We start from the raw sequence: 16,030 nt of genomic DNA on the forward strand, positions 1-16,030 counted from the left end.
CTCTCCCTCCACCTCGCCCACTCATGCTCTCTCTCCCTCTTTCTCAAATAAATAAATAAATCTTTTTTTAAAAATTGGGGGGAGTGTTTTATGTGTTGATTGGCTTATTTCCTAATCCACCTTGCTTAAAAAAGAGATTAAAAGTAGTCTACAAAATTGTGTTTAATGTCCAATGACACTCAGTAGAAGTAGAGGAAAATGACAAAAGGATGGGAACATAAAAGGTGGTAAATCCAAAATGCATGCCTCGTGTCCCAGACATTTGCCCTAAGTACACCTGCAGTTCGGGGGCCACCATGGCAAAGGACAATTCACCAGTGACTCAGTTCCCAAGGCTCACAAAATTAAAGCAGACCAAGGACTCTGGGTGTGCTCCATATCCAGATGAAGCAGATTTGGAAGGATCAGTTAGCAGGACCTTTAGGGAGCAAAGGGTCTGCAGGTTTTCCAGGCTGATCCTGAGACAGCCGATAGAGTCTCCAGGGCTCTGGGCACCAGAATGGGGAGTCCCAAGAACTTTCCAACCTAGAATAGGCAGGGGGGAGTGCTTACTTCAACCAGAGATGTTCCACTTCCATCTGTTTCCATGGTAGATCTCTGCATACTCTTGCTTTTGAAGAAAGACCTTGTAATGCCAAAATCTAAATACATTTCAAAGTCTTGAATTCAACCCAATTTTTCCCTTCATTTTGCAAATGAGAGAAGGCACGATGCTTCCCCAAGGCCACTGGCTGGTTAAGGTCAGAGTTGCGGCGGCCCCTTCCTGTGGGGGTGGGGTGAGGCACAGAACGCTGAGTCAGCATGAACAGTATAAGGATTCTTAACCATACAGAGCTCTCAGCCTCAGCCATAACAACCACATGTTCTAACCCTGACATGAACTAGGCACTGTTATGTGTCTGTGCAAGCTGCTTCTGTGCAAGCAAATGCAGTAGTACAATATGGCTATTCGTTTCATGGAATTCCTATGTTTCTAGTTATCAGGACATCTATTCCCCCAAAACATCAGCTCCCCACCATCCCTGAGAGTAAAGGGAGAGAAAATCTATACCTTTATCATAGACATAGCTTTCCAATTATCTTAGTAAGTCTAGCTGCTTATGACAAAAAAGCAGATTAATTTCTCATGGGTCCAGGAACCCCGTGGGAAGTCCATTCCACAAGCCATCTTGTATGGTGGCTAATAGCACTGGCTTTAAGGCCTGAAGCCCGCAGGTATATATCCAACCTCCACTTTGGCCCTTTTTTGCTGTATGACTTCACATGAAGTCCTTACTCTCCGATTCCCTCTTGACGAAAATAAAAATGATAATCAGACTTACAGAATAGCTGTGGGGTTCCAATGAGATATTGAATGTAAAGCGCTTACCTTTATAGGCTGTCTAGCACCTAGTAAGCACTTAATAAATTTTTGCTTTCATTGTTACTACACAAGTCACTCCCCTTATGAGGTCCCCTTCAGACATTAATAATGACACCAACAGAGATGATTTGAATGATTTTAAAAGATATTTTCCAAATGAGCAATTAAAAAAAAAATCAATGGTACCACGTAACCCCAGTTGGTGTCTTACTTCACTCACAAATCATCATTTGTTCAGCAGAGGAAATTATGAACTATCTGGAAATAATACAGTAAAGACAGTCAATGACAATTAGAGCATAAAGAGTCTAATATAGACTCAGCAAAGAATCTGGGATTCTTCTAAAATCCATTTATTACAAAAAATTCTGGAACCACTTTGCCATAAGTGGACATCATTTAGTGCTCAATTATAATGAAATTCCAATGGAAGTATATATTAAATGCAGAGCATCTACATTAATATCAAGAGAATCTGGTGAGATTGATGTTATTGCAATGAATACCAGATGAATAGTAAGTACCTCATTTAAACCTTCCAGGTCCTCAGGCTCAGGCACTGCTCCTTGCTCCCCTCATCTACATTTCCCTGGATTTTTATGGAGGCGGGAGTCAGGCACCAAGTCCATTTTTATTTACTGGTAGTCTAACTTAGAGCTAGATAGCGCTCACATGTTGATGAATCAAGACACATTGCATCATGATTTTAAAATCACAGACATTCCTCCACCACCATGAAAAGCAAGTCATTTTCCAAAGGGCTATAGATCTACCTAACGGGAAAATCTGTAAAAGGAGGTAATTTCAGGCTAAGCACTAAGAAGACATTTTAATGGTTCTAACATGGATTGAACTTAGTGGAGCAAAGAAATTTCCACTGAAGAATTAGGACATGCCCTGTTCCAACTTGGGGCTGTTAAGGACTCAGGAGCAGGCAGTGCAGGTGAAGTTTTCTGTTAATGCCTTATTTCAACACAGGTTCCCTAGACTGCGAAGCAACTTCTTCTAGGGTCATTTTTTATGCCAATCAAGAAAATAAAGTTCTTTGTATATGCACACAGGTGCAAATAGGAGGCCAAATTCCCATTAGAAAACTGGGAGTCCTAAAAAATAGATGGTTTTCATGCCGTTTGTCAGGCTATGTTCCTGGGCCAGGAAGCAAGGGTGCCTCACCCTGAGTCCAGGGCAGGGGAGGGGTGGTCTGCCTGGCTTACTATCAAATGATCCTGATTTAGGTCCCCGCTCAATCTCTCAGTGACTGCAAACACTCTCAGACCTTCAATTTCATCTTTGGCAAAATGGCAATAACCACCTTATCCTGTTGCTGTGTGGCTCAAACGAAATGTAGCATAGTAAAGCTCCTAGGACAAGTATCCTCCTGGAAGGGGACACAGCCAAGCTGCTGAGCCTTACTACTCTTCTGACATGGGCTACAGGTGCCTGTTCTATAGAAATCTACTGTGGCCCCAACATAAACATAGAAATTTCTCCAGACCCAGCCACCACCAGAATCCTTCTTTCTAATCAGAGTCAGATTCATCCCATGTCATTTGTATGTGGACACTTCTAGTTGCCCACAAGGGTTCTGACCCAGCATGTCCCCAGCTGGCCAGCCCTCCACCTTAGGCTTTCACCATATGGAACCCAGACAGGGAATCGGGAACCCAGTCCTCCACTGGCCTAGGATGAGCAAGTGGCGAAGTTAGGAAACCCTAAAGAAAGTCTATGCATTTTGTAATGCACCTAACTATGTATATATCCTCTGCAGGGGGAAATAAAAGGTTGGTAGATTTATTGAGGCCAGAGGTTGCAAACTAACTGCCAAAAGCCAGCTGTAGCTGTCACTCGGAGGGTGGCTGTTTCATTTGCATAGTGCCTCCATTTTGAAATAGGGAAACTTCACATTTATAGGGGCACCTGGGCAACTCTGTTGGTTAAGCATCTGTTTTCAGCTCTGGTCATGATCCCAGGGTCTTGGGATCAAGCCCAAGTTGGGCTCCCTGCTCAGCCAGGAGTCCGCATCTCTCTCTGTCGCTTTCCCTCTGACCACTTTCCTACCCTGGCTCATGTACACTCTCTCTCTCTCTCAAATAAATAAATAAAATATTTTTTTAAAAAAAAAGATAAGAAAAAGAAGTTCTAGTTTCCACATACCATAATGGGCTGGAGTTCAGTTGAGGCTGCCCCCTTTAAATGGGTCGCACCACCCGTGACCTCCTGTGCCATCTCCAAGACGTCCCTGGGGCCTCCAAGGTTGGCCCAGTAATCCCACTATTCATCCGTCCAGTTCCTGCCATTATTAATATAAGCTTGGTGACTTGGCAAATATGAATCCCTGCAAAATCCCCGTGGCACAAAGAAGCAAAACGAAGCCACATGCATGCACAGAAATGTGACAAGGGAAAACCAACAGCGCTAAAAAATGAAATATGTGTTAAGTCCCCAAAGAAGTTCATTACCTGAAGGACACATTATCCCCTTCTCTTCCCATGAGTCAGCACAGTCAGTAGTCACTCCTAATTGGTTTAAAGCTTAGTATGAAATATTAGGATGCCACAGTATGCGATGACACAGCTGTATTCCTGAGGGGACAGCAGAGACGAATCTGTGCACAGCGGAGACAGGTGGAGACAAAGGGAGCAGGTGGAAATGGGTTGTAAATATACTATAACTTAAAAAATAATGGGGTGTGTTTTCCCTACAGGTTTCTGGTGCTTCATCACTAATTAAATATTGAAACTACAAAAGGAGAAATAAAGTTGTGTGGCTCTTTGGATTTGGGGCATAAATGTAAATATTTTGTACCATTAACTGCAATATCATTTGAAAAACACACGCCTGATCTGGGAGCATTGAGTTGTAGGCATGAGAGCCGAGAAGGGAGTAGATTTAAGGAAAATGTTAGCAGCTAATGGTGCTATCCGTTTTTCTTTAGGCCAGAAGGGGGTTTGGGATTGTGCGTTCCACGGCATATTTTTCAAGTTTACGAAATTCATGAGTGTTTTAAGCAAAATAGTAGATTCCCCGTGATAAGGATTGCAGTCAAAATCACATCCCACAGGGTAGAGAGGCGGTTGCCAAATGCAGAAAATCAATAGGCAAATCACTTGGAATCCTTGGGTGATTCACACCAGAGAGCAGTAATTGAATCATTTATGGTCTCCATCCTCCAAGCCCGTAATGGTGAGGCACTTGGAACTCCGAGGCACTGATTCTAGATCTTGGCTTTAGTGTAGGATGCACTGTAATTCCACAAAGAGAAGCAAGATGTTCTCGAACTACAAGAGTCACAGTCCCTTAGAGCTGGTTGGTCAACTTCCCGCCATGTCAGGCCCTTCCCAGTCTCTCCATTGACCTCCTCAAGGTAGCTCACTAGCTGGGGACAGACCCCACAGACAACCAGGAGGAGTTCATTCTTCCTGTTGGTTCACCCAGAAATCTGCCCCTCTACAACTTCCTTCATAGTTCTGCACAGCTTATAGGATAACACAGGAAAGTGTCTTCCCCCTTTCCCTCCATGTGACACCCGGTGGCTGGACTTGGATCCCAAAGACTCAGTTTCCTGGCCCAGTCTCCCACCCCCAGCCAAGGAGCACCGACTTTCTCATCTGTAAATGGCCTTCCATGACTCCCTCCTGAGGTTTTATTCTGGGATGACACCGAAGTAGGGTAATCTGTGTATTCTATCCAACAGGAGACAGCCTGAGACACGGAGCAGACCCCATGTCTCGCAGCCAGCTCTCCTGGAAGATAAATGTAGAGCTTCAGTGTGTGATCTGGTAGAAACCACCTGTGAATTTAAAATAGGCAAACTCACACAAGCAGAGAGCAGGATGGTGGCTGCCAGCGGTTATTAAGGGAAGTATGAACAGAAAGGTGCAAAGTTTGAGGTATAAAAGATGACTACATCCCAGAGCTCCACTGAACCATGTAGAACTGATAATTAGCAATACAATATTTTGTACTTAAAGACCTGCTAGGATAGATGTTATGTTAACCATTCTCATCACGGGAAAAAATAACAATAATAATGAGAAGGTGGAAAACCTTTGGAGGGAGGGGATATGTCCATGGCACAGACTGTAGCAATAGTCGTGAGTGTATATTTACCTCCAAAGTCATTAAGTTGTATACATTAACTATGCACAGTCTTTGGTATGTCGACAACGCCTCATAAAGTGGGTTTTTAAAAATTAGGGATAAAATAGTTTGCATTGAAGGGTTTTTGTTATAAATAAAGAAGGTAAAGCATAAAAATCCCTGGCATGTGCTAATGCTCGACAAGGTTGCATTGTTTCCTTTGCTGAGCAGTATTATTAGAGATGGGAGCCAAGTCCAGCTATGTGAGCTGGTCTACAAATGGGACCATGAAATTCATAACATCCTCTGGCACCTGTGGCTGGCACTCATGCTCTGTGATCTGCATGACCCCTGCCCCAGCTCCACTCCAGCCACTGCCTTCCCTCGCCAGGCTCAACTCACAAGGAGGGGCGGATAGCAAAGGACAGCATAGGCCAGAGGCATCCAGAATGGACCTCACCCCAGCTGCCATCTCTTCAGGGAAGATAACACAGATCTGATGGTGGGAGATCTTCGTAGGAAGAGTGAAGGGGTTGCAAAGGCAACCATTTGGGTTCTTCGGAAGGAAGTAGCATTTGTGCTGCCAAGACGTAGACTATTTTCTGGGTAGAAAGGTCCTTGTCCCTGGAAGCAAGAGATGCCAGGAAAGAGGCTCAAGAAAAAGAATTTGAGTAGTTGGGACTGATGTCCCACTAATGTCTCTTAAAGGAGAAACTTAAAGAGAAACTTGGGATTTCCTTTTGTGCTTTCTAGTCTGAGGCTGGAGAAAAGGCAGGAATTATGAGTAGCAGCACCATTCAGGAAAAACACGTCTGAGTGGTGAGCCTTCACGGGGCAAGATAAACAGCCCACCCAAGTGGACAGCCCTAGAGTGGAGAGGAACGAGGATCTCTGTCATTGCACAGAATTCCTGATGAATTGTGCTGACGTGACGTGGCTGAGGAAAGAAGAAAGCAACCATAGAGATGCAACAGTCTTTGGGAAGCTGGGGTGGGTGAATTGGTGGTTTTGTGTTATTTCTTTTGAACTAAATATTTATTGAGTCAGCCCACTTGTCTCCATCTCTACCCTTATTACCCTAACCTAGGCTACAGTCACCTCTTGCAGGACATTGTAAGACTTTAAAAGCCTATGAATTGTTCTTTCCATATCCTCTCTAGCCACCTCTGACCCCCAAAATCCATTCTCCTTACTGGAAACCATAGTAATCTTAGTACTTAGAAGATATCATTCCATTGTCTTCTGCCTTCCATTGATTCTTTTGACAAGTCAGGTATCAACCTTATTATTGTTCTTTTGAAGGTAATGTGTACTTTTTTTTCTTTTTGTCTTTGATTTTTAGCAGTCTAGTTATGACGTTTACTTATAATACAATACTGTGACATTGTATTTATACTTCTTGATATCACAGAGCTTCACAAACCCAGAGAGTAATACCATCCACCAGTTTTAGAAAATATTCAGCCATTATCTCTTTAAATGTTGTTCCTGCTCTACTCACTAGCATTTCCTTCTGGAATGCCAGTTCCATGTTAGATTCATTGACTGAGTCCCACATGTCTATATAATGCTTTTTTCTGTATTCTCTATTCTTTCCTCCTTGTGTGCTACAGCATGGAGATTTTCCATTGACCTGCCCTCCAGTTCACTAATTCCACTTACTATCAAACCCAGAATTATTGTTACTGATATCATTCATTTAGTTCTAGAATTACCCCTTTAATTTGATTTTACAAATTCATACCTCTGATATACCCTCTCTATTTTCAGTTTCTCTGTGTTCTTCAACATATTTATCCAGTTACTTAAAAGTCTTGTAAAATAACTCCTATAGCTAGAGCATCTGTGGGCCTATTTTCTTGAACTGTTTTTCTCTTGTTTTTCAGTCATGTGGTTCTGAGTTTTGGCATGTCCAGCAGCTACTGATTTAATGGCTATTGTTTCTAAAACTTTTAGAGACTTCAGGTGATATCATTTTCCTCCAGAGTCCATTTACCACCCTCCCTCCTTTAGGCAGACAGAGTACTAACTAATCACCTCAGTCTAATGAGAGACTAGCTGGTCTGTCTAACCAAGACTACCCAACCAGCCCTTATCAAGTCTCTGTAGAACTCAAGACAAAGCTCAATCTACTTCCTGTTTACCATTATTGAAGGCACAGCCCTTCAAGATTCTGACCTGAAATTCTGTGTGCTCACCGGACTCCCTCCTCACAATGAGCTTGAACTTCCATCTCTGTCTCTTGAAACTGTGAAGACTGCTGAAAATTAAAATTCTGCTATATTCTTCTCAGAGGACTTCCACTTAGGATTTGGCCTCCCGCTCCATGCAGCCTCAGAATTCAACTGAGGGAAGAACAGCCACATGCTTGGGGCTTTTTAAGGCTTTCCCAGAAGCTCTGCTAGTTTCTCTTTTCCCCAATGGCATTCCACTAGGGCAAATCCTGGATTTTCAGCCTCCTGCCCATCCTTACCCTTGCCGATGAATCCAATCTAGAAGAGGCTAGATAAGACAGCTCACCCTCACACAGTCCTAGCCACTCTCATCTTCTTTTCCTCAGCAGCTCTCTGCTGCCTTCAATCCCAAGATCTGTGTATATTGTCTGTGATTTTTAGTTGTTCTCTCAGGAATACAATCTGCCTACCAGCCACTCCATACCAATAGGAAGCTGTGGTCTCTCAGTGTAACCTTTGAAACTCACAGAGCTATAAATCTGAGTATTCCTCTGCTTCAAACCTCCAAATGGTTCCTACTGCTCCCAGAGTAAAATTCAAATTACTAGCCTACTTTACACAGCATGGCTGCCTGCTACCTTCCCAGCCTAATGTTGCATCCACTACATTCCCCATACCCACTGCTAGATTTCCATCCCTCACTCCAGGCCTGGGCACACATACTATTCCCTCCTGTGACTATACTGCTTGAAAAGCCTTCCTACAAGGGTCTGGTTTGACAGTAGCATTCCTCAACCTCGATCCCTGGTTTGAGGGGTGGGGGTGGAGATGGGAAGCAGAACCCTATATATCCCACACTACTCCTCAGCTAACCATTAGCCATACAATCTCAGAAAATGGATTATTCTCTATGAGCCTTAATATGGGGAATCTGTAAAACGGGGAAAATATTCAAAGATTTCTGTGAGGACTACTTAAAAATGGCATTTTCCAATACCTGCCTTTCCATAATTGTGGAAGGCAATTCCCTTTGTTCCAAAGCAAATCAACCAAGGAGTAATAGTCCATCAGGAAGACTGGGTTTAGTTTCTATGGCAATGTTCCATTTCTCTTTTCTCAACAGCTTGGCCTCAGCCATCAGGTATGTTTTGAGACATTGTAATGACACATAAACATTCCCATCTTAACCAGAACCATGCCCCCACTTAAGGCCAAGAAGCTGCCCCTTTTACAAGCCATTATTTCTTGGGGAAACAAGAAAGAAATCCTTAGAAGCAAGGATGTCTTGTATTTTTAAAATATCCTAATCCTTGACTAACTGCAATATGCCTCTAATTGCTTTTTTCTTCTCATGTTTTATGTCCACTGTGTGGTTCTATTGTTCGAACATCACTTCAAATGAAATTGTGCCAGCAAAAAGACATAGCTTCTTTGGATCTTTTTAGTCCAGCTGTGAACTTTAGACTTAATCCTTTAGGGCACTCTTGTCTGGTAAGGTTTAATTTATATTAAATTTTCTAAAAGGGAAGGCAGAATGGTCAAAGTGAGATAGCGAGACAGACAAGAGGCTGTCTTTCATAAATTAATAAGCATCGCCAACCGTCTTTCTTGACCCTTTAAACTCTGTGAAATTAATATAAGTAGACAACTAAGACCGGCTTGGCACCCCCCAGAGCCTTGCAAGTTCACTTAAGCAATCCAAGTTTCCTTAAAGTTTTATAAGCCAGCTTTTAGAGCAAGTCCTTTGTACTTATTACTGGTGACAGTGAGCATTACGGCAGCCAATGAACCTTACTGACTTACGACCCCAATATGGTCGAGCACTGTTATCAAGGGAAATATCAGAATCAATGCTTGTATATTACATTGAGGTCCTGACTTCTGAAAAAGCCCCCTATAGACCCTTCAGAATATGTCAACGAAATAAACAGCTAATACTCCAAGACAATCTACTGACAATGGTTGGAAAGGGCTATTTATTTAACTACTTTTCAACCGTCCTAACCCTTCTAAAGGGGATATGTTTCCAAAAGAGAGAGAAAAACAAAAACAAAAACAAAAACAAAAAACAAAAACCTTCCATGCCCCCAATTCTTTCACAATGGAACCATATTTATGCCCACTTTTTCAAGCAATGTGTGGTTTTGCTAGAGGGAGCAGGGTCATCTTCCTCCTCAATTAATGGGCTTGCATTACGAAAGAGCTACTAGTGGAAGGCGCCTGGGTCCAACGCCTTTTCTTCCTTGGCACCCCTGTGTGAGCTTTCATTTATAGCCAGCACTCGCTGGAGGAAGGCTGGGCTCACAATCACCTTTTACTGACTGAAATTAATCATGTCACTGCTTCAATATTAACCTCTCCTACATATATAATCACCAACTCTGTGCACGGAATTTTTATGTAACTTTTAAAAAATTCCATTTTAGCCCTGCTTGGGTTTTTTATGACTTAGATGCTCTACCAGGCATAGAAGAATAATCTATAATTATTGTGATTATCAGAGCATAAGTTTTTAGGGCTTTTTTTCTACAATAGATGAATCTTACTGGAATACCAAAAAAGAATACACCCTTTCCTTTCCAGGTGACAAGAGGGTGACTTGAAGATGTCTGCAGTCCTTCTAACGCAGAGATCCTCTCTCCTATTTTTCATCTTTGTTTGCTTCCCCTCAAATCACGGTGCACGGAGAAATCAAATGTTCCCATCTGGCAGAGTGCCAGTTTCTGAGGTTTGGCAGTCTATGGGAGCGCCACTTGTAACCTTCAGCCCCTGGCATTGCATTCAATCTGAGCCAACCTGCCCAGAATTCAGTCCAAAAGTCAAAATTGCCACGGGGTGCTCAGGAGAAGATCAAAAAGGTCCTGTTTCTCCCCCTCTGTGTGTCCAATCATCTTAATTTTGGCAAAAGGTAATTCATATCAGTTTAACATTTTATTGAGGAACAGGCATTTAATGCTCCTCAAAGGAACCTGTTTGGACCAATTCAACAGCTGACTCGCCTTAGGCATCTTCTAAAGAGATTATGTTCTTTGGATGCCAATGATCACACCTGGGAGTGGGGTGTGGGCTAACCCCAGGGGCAGGACAGAAATCTGCCAATAGGACTGTGACAGGCATGGTGTTCTGTTCAAATCACCCAGAGTGTAACAGCAGAAGCAGCTGATTCTTTCTGGGTAGCCCCAAGGGTCAAAGCTGGGAAGGCTTCAGTGGTCAAGGCACAAAGGTCAGAATTACAAGGCCCCTGGGTAAGAAATTGGGCAAAGTTGGTGAAGTACAGACAAAAACAAGAGCAAAACAGAGGATCCTATGTAGTCACTGAAGGCAACACTCCAAAGCCCAGAAATTATTCTCAGCCAAACCTGAGTTCAAGGGCACAGGTTAGATGAGAGTAGACAGTTGGCTCAGATGAGCCAGAAATACCCTCAGTATATAACGTATTTACTAAGAACATCCTTTTCATTGTTAAAAGTACTCCTCAGGAGTCCCAGAAGGTCCAATGTCACTAGGTAAGGGCAAGGTCATTCTAGACCACAACACCAGTGAGCCTTGGTGACTATAAGACAGTGATGGTAGACACTGACTTATGCCTTAGGATGAGCTGAAGGCTTCTGTAAAATACTATGACATGGGCCTCCCTGGAGACCAAGTGAAAGAGAGACTCTTGGGGTGTGGTGCAGACATTGGTACTTTTTAAATCTTCCAGGTGATTCTAATACAACCAAGGCAAAGAATCACTGGCCTGATGGAATCCTGATTTAAAGGTCAACATCATTAGAACCCCATAAGGCACACCAACACAGATGCCACCATGGGCCATGCCAGGCACAAGCCTGAAACCTTCCCACCCAACTGACATCCAACCTACCTGAGTTCATCAGGGGAAAAATATGCATCTGCTTATCCTTCCTTCTTAGGGTCCAAAATACTTGAGTCAAAATGCAAAGAAAGGAGACTGCCAGTGTGGACCTCACTTTTTAAGTTACTGAGCAACCTAAGGTAAGTACAGTCCTGCTTCAAGTGTTCCTTCAAGTGGGAAACAATTCACAAATCAGGAAAGTCCACTGGGAAAAGTTTGGGCAAGCTACCATTTTCAAGCATCAAGATCATCATTACTATCTGAGAGCTATCTCATTCTAGACAAAATCCTGGGTCTAAGAAACAATGGCGCCTCCGCCTCCTTCAGCAGATGCAGAATCAATTTGCATGGTGCAGGCACAGAGTGGTGAGCCCTTGGCCCTTTCCCTACAGTCCACTGGCCCCTGGCTGGCTGTTAGCCACAGGCACATTCCAAAGATGGGAAAAAAATCCATAGATCTGTCAGAAGTCATGCACACATGACCAAAAGCAGGGCCTTTGAGGTCAAGTAGATCCGGATTTGAACCCCAGTTCTTCCTTTACTGGCTAAGCTTCAATTTCTGCACATGGACCTCTCCTACATGGTTCATATGAAGGGAATCCATTGGGACTGGAATATCTATTTAATTGTATGACTAAATGTGTTTTAATAACATTATTGAATAAAGACCATTAAATCCAAAACTGATCCTGAAAAATGTATACCCATTGGCTTTATCCAATGCAACTTGAAAATTCTGGTAACCCACCGAACATTTCTGTTATTTGTACAAGAATACCACCACTGCTGTCTTATACTTCTTCCTCAACTGAGTTTAGAACATCCTAATATCTTTAAGTCCTGTTTCTTGAAGGACTTCAAGAAAATGGGTATAAAGAAATGGGTATAAAGTCACAGAAACCTGGAAGTCCTGTGTATTACCATAGCCCGATTATTTCTGATTATTATCCTTTTGTTTGATACCACAGGGGTTTCACAACCTAGCATAGGGCAACACATCACAATGAAACTGGAAGGGGTAAGAGGTATGTCTTTCTACTGGAAAGTGGAGAGGGCTAACGTGAACACAGGCTCTTTCTCAACCAGAGTGATTTTGGGAATGTGCACATCAGAAAGGTGAGGATTTGGAAAGAGTTTCCCTTAAAACTGTGAACTCCCTGACCTTGTTGGTAGGAATGCAAGTTGGTGCAGCTACTTTGGAAAACAGTGTGGAGGTTCCTTAAGAAGTTAAAAATAAAGCTACCCTATGACCCTGCAATTGAACTACTGGGTACTCACCCCAAAGATACTGATGTAGTGAAAAGAAGGGCCATCTGCACCCCAATGTTCATAGCAGCAATGGCCACAGTTGCCAAACTCTGGAAAGAACCAAGATGCCCTTCAACAGACAAATGGATAAAGAAGATGTGGTCTATATATACAAGGGAGTATTATGCCTCCATCAGAAAGGATGAATACACAACTTTTGTATCAACATGGATGGGACTGGAGGAGATTATGCCGAGTAAAATAAGTCAAGCAGAGAGAGTCAATTATCATATGGTTTCACTTACTTGTGGAGCATAAGGAATAACACAGAGGACATGGGGAGATGGAGAGGAGAAGGGAGCTGGGGAAAATCGGAGGGGGAGACGAACCATGAGAGACTCTGGACTCTGAGAAACAAACTGAGGGTTTTAGAAGGTGGAAGGGGTGAGCCTGGTGGTGGGTATTGTGGAGGGCACGTACTGCATGGAGCACTGGGTGTGGTGCATAAACAATGAATTCTGGAACACTGAGAAGAAATAAAATAAAATGAAAAAAATGTTTTTAATTTGCTTGAAGGAAAAAAAACAAAAAACAAAAAACTGTGAACTCCCTGAAAATCTTGTAGCTACACTTCACTATTTAAAGATTTCCATGTGACACCATGTGCTTTCACAGTTCTTGTACTTGCCGCATTAACTCTGCCTCAAATGGATTTCCCCCCACTGCTCTCCTTACCAACTTCCTAGTCATCCTAAGGACACAGTTCAAATATTCCCAAGGGGTTGGTCCCCTTAGTTGTTCTCCTTTCACTGACTCACAAAGCAACTTTCTACCTACCTCCACTTGGCATGTACTTCATGCTTGTTTTTGTGTGTCTTCCCTGGTAGAAATAAATCCCCAAGGGTGGGCCCCCTGCTGCACAGTGTCTGGAACACAGTGGATGATCCATGTTTCATAAAAGGCCATGACCCTGATTCAGACACGACTGCAGGAGTGTTGGCTAAGGCAATGGCAGTCTGGACAAGAGTGATGGATTCAATGAGAAATAACAGGATGTGCTCCCAGGTCCTTTGGGTTGTGGAGGGAAGGGTATGAGTTAACAATGATGCCCTGACCACCAGCCTAAGAACTGAGTTGATGGTAGTACTATTTCTTGCTGCAGAGAGGACTAGAGTGGGGAGGATTTAGCAGACAAAATCAAGATTTTAAAAATACCCATGGACTCTCAGGTAATAAGTTGAGTAGGCCGTTGGCTACAGAAGGACAGAGCAATAGGTCAAGGCTGAAAATATGAATTGCAATTCATAACCGAACAGAAGGCGTTAAAAAGCCAGAGCGCTGGGTAATATCAGCAAAGAAAATGAGAAAATGTGCAGCAGAAAGATGTGAGGACCAAGGGCTGGGAAACTCTAACCTGATGAAAGAAAAGAGGGTTCAGCAAGAATGATGTGCAGATTTACATTCTTGATACGCAAAGCAGTTACTAAATAAAATATATCAAATTTCCCAAGGCTGGGGATATCGATTTTTTAAAATTTGTATTCTCTGTTTCATTCATTATTATGTTGTTATTATTATGTTATTTATTTATTTAACATTTTCTTTTTAAATTACAAGTAACATGGTTTCCCCAATGTATTTTGCAGAGAATACTTTCTTTCCAGTAAACATCATTTTTCCCATTTATTGTCATAGTTTAGCCACTAAAACATCCTTCTTTATGCAAATGTGCCAAATACATAGACAGGAATAGGCGGTCATGTGATTTTCAACCACCACCTGTGAATATTCATTAGCAAATCACTAATCTGCCTACAACTGCTTTCACTCCCCCATTCCCAAAAAGCAACAGAAAATAGCTTTCCGTAGAATTTTAGTTTGTTGTTATGATCCATTTGTGCACAACACTTTTAACAGAAAAACCTTGTCAAAACAACATTAATCAGTTTTTCCTTTACCGTGGAGATTTCAAAGCTCTGTAATTAATGAATGGTATTTGCTTAGCAGCAATGTTCATTTAAGTCAGTGACAGATCCTAATTTTGCTTCCTCATATCAGAAAAACTCATGGAATCTGGAAAAGCCTTGGGACTTAGCTGCAGAAGAGACTTCATCTTTGAGTCAGTAAAGAAAAAATTATTTGATCAATCCCCCAATGATTAATTCATATTATGAAGAAGCCATGCTTGCCCTCCCTTTTCAGATTCAGGTGTTAGAGACTGAATTAGGGTTATTGGTTTGAGTTCCTATCACATACCTCGCCTCACCCATTAAACAGATAACATTATCTAAGGACTTCTATGTTGTAATGAGCTAGTCTCTTCCTTCTACAAAATGGCTAACATTAAGTGAAAGCAGACATTCAGTAGCTAAGAGTTATGTGTGAAAACATGAGGTCGATAATTGAAAAGTAGTCACTGTCCATTAGACAGAAAGTGATTTACTAAATTTGATACAAGTTTGGATATCATGCAGCCATTAAAATCATTTAGATTCTCCGAGTACCCAGATTATGGTCTCTAAATACCACTGCCAATTTAATAATAATAATAATAGTAATAGTAATAATAAAAAACAACCAGAGTTTATTTTTTTTAAGATTTTATTTATTTATTTGACAGACAGAGGTCACAAGGAGGCAGAGAGACAGGCAGAGAGAGTGGAGGAAGCAGGATCCCTGCTGAGCAGGAAGCTCAATGTGGGGATCGATCCCAGGACCCTGAGATCATGACCTGAGCCAAACGCAGAGGCTTTAACCCACTGAACCACCCAGGTGCCCCTCAGCCAGGGTTTCTAATTCAGAGCAGGAAATGGACAAAATAAATCTGAGCATTTTACACCAAAAAGTAAAAAAGCACTCAAACACCAATATAATCACACCCAAAAGACACAGAAGCTAGCTTAAATGACTGTCCACTGGCCAAAGAAGGGACCATGGGAGCATTAGAATAATAACTGCAATGACTAAAGCCTATCACATGTATTTCTATCAATTTATAGGAATAATTATTTTTAAAACCTCACTGATCATCTTTAGGAGATGCTGAATCATTAATTCATTGTTTTGAAAGTTGGGAAATAAAAAGGAAGAACTGAGTATTTCAGGCTTTCCATACGAACTGAACCTCTAGGTAACCCAAAGTTGATGAAGTAAGGTGTCTCTTTGCAGAGGTAGTCAAGATGTTAAAAAAATCTTAAATGATAAAATTAGAAGGGCATCATTTTTCAACCCTTAATGAACTTGTAGACCTAGGTAACAATCATCAACAGGCTGCTAAAATTACAAAAAGAGAAATACCCAGGCATTCTA

This window comes from Mustela nigripes, chromosome 13 (genome assembly GCF_022355385.1).
Source record: "Mustela nigripes isolate SB6536 chromosome 13, MUSNIG.SB6536, whole genome shotgun sequence".
Taxonomy (NCBI): Eukaryota; Metazoa; Chordata; class Mammalia; order Carnivora; family Mustelidae; genus Mustela; species Mustela nigripes.